The 1,236-nt window shown below is 43.9% G+C and overlaps 1 protein-coding gene across 1 annotated transcript in view; it reads right to left on the bottom strand.

Moving 5' to 3' along the window:
* Positions 1 to 1,236, bottom strand: part of TRIP4 (thyroid hormone receptor interactor 4) — a 101,023-nt gene that overhangs the window by 40,456 nt on the left and 59,331 nt on the right. The window lies entirely within an intron of this gene.

Raw genomic sequence — 1,236 nt, 5'->3', positions numbered from 1 at the left:
AAAAAAAAAAAAAAAAAAAGGCAGCTACAGATGACAAACAAAAAACCATAAAAATGTGGTAAAGCTGTAAGAATGAATGGCAGAACAGAAATTTAAAACAAGCAAGTTATATCAGCCAAAATATAAATGTATTTTTAAGGAAGCATGCACTTTTGGTTCCTAGAGATTCCTTAAGCTTGGCTTTTTTTTTTTTTTTAGAGACAGAGTCTCACTTTATTGCCCTTTTACTGCCCTTGGTAGAGTGCTCTGACATCACATCTCACAGCAACCTCCAGCTCTTGGGTTTAGGCAATTCTCTTGCCTCAGCCTCCTGAATAGCTGGGACGATAGGTACCCGCCACAACACCCTGCTATTTTTTTGTAGTTGTTGTTGAGCCACAGGCACCGCCCTGTTTTGGAGACAGAGTCACATTTTGTCACCCTCTGTAGAGTGCCATGGTGTAACAGTTCACAGCAACCTCTGGCTCTTGGGCTAAGGTGATTCTCTTGCCTCAGCCTCCCTGAGTTGCTGGGACTACAGGCATCCACCACAATGCCTGGCTATAAGCTTGGCTTTAAAAAAAAAAACTTTTAAAGGTGATTCTGTAGTCATCCCTTTGTTCTACCTCCACAACAACTGTATGAACTAGATAAGAGGAAGGAAAACAGGATGCCTAAAGGTCAGAAGTCTTTTTGAGGATTCAGAGATGGGGTAGTTGGTGTGATCCCCAAAATACATTCCTGGCTCAGTGCCTGTGGCTCAAGTCGCTAAGGCACCAGCCACATACACCTAAGGTGGTGGGTTCAAATCCAGCCCAGGCCCGCCAAACAACAATGATGGCTACAACCAAAAAATAGCCAGGCGTTGTGGCAGGCACCTGTGGTCCCAGCTACTTGGGAGGCGGAGGCAGGAGACTCGCTTGAGCCCAGGAATTAGAGGTTGTCCCCCCGACTCTACCCAGGGGGATAGCTTTAGGCTCTGTCTCAAAAAACAAAAAAAAGTACATTCCTTCAGTCAATCAGTTTTGATCTGTCCAAATCCATAGCAGGTGTTGATTTGAGTCACTCCTGATAAAAAATTCTTATTTGTGGTTGTTCCTCCCAATCTAAAGATCTCAGGGTTTTTTCTTTTTTTTGGCTGGGGCCGGGTTTGAACCCACCACCTTCAGTATATGGGGCTGGTGCCCTACTTTTAGCAATAGGTGCTGCCCAAGATCTCAGGGTTTATAGCTATAATTTTACCTTTTTTTTTTTTTT

The sequence above is a fragment of the Otolemur garnettii genome, unplaced genomic scaffold (assembly GCF_000181295.1).
Source record: "Otolemur garnettii isolate 467f Iridium unplaced genomic scaffold, OtoGar3 scaffold00011, whole genome shotgun sequence".
Classification (NCBI taxonomy): Eukaryota; Metazoa; Chordata; class Mammalia; order Primates; family Galagidae; genus Otolemur; species Otolemur garnettii.
Note: the sequence above shows the minus strand (reverse complement) of the source record. Positions and strands in the feature narration are given on the sequence as shown.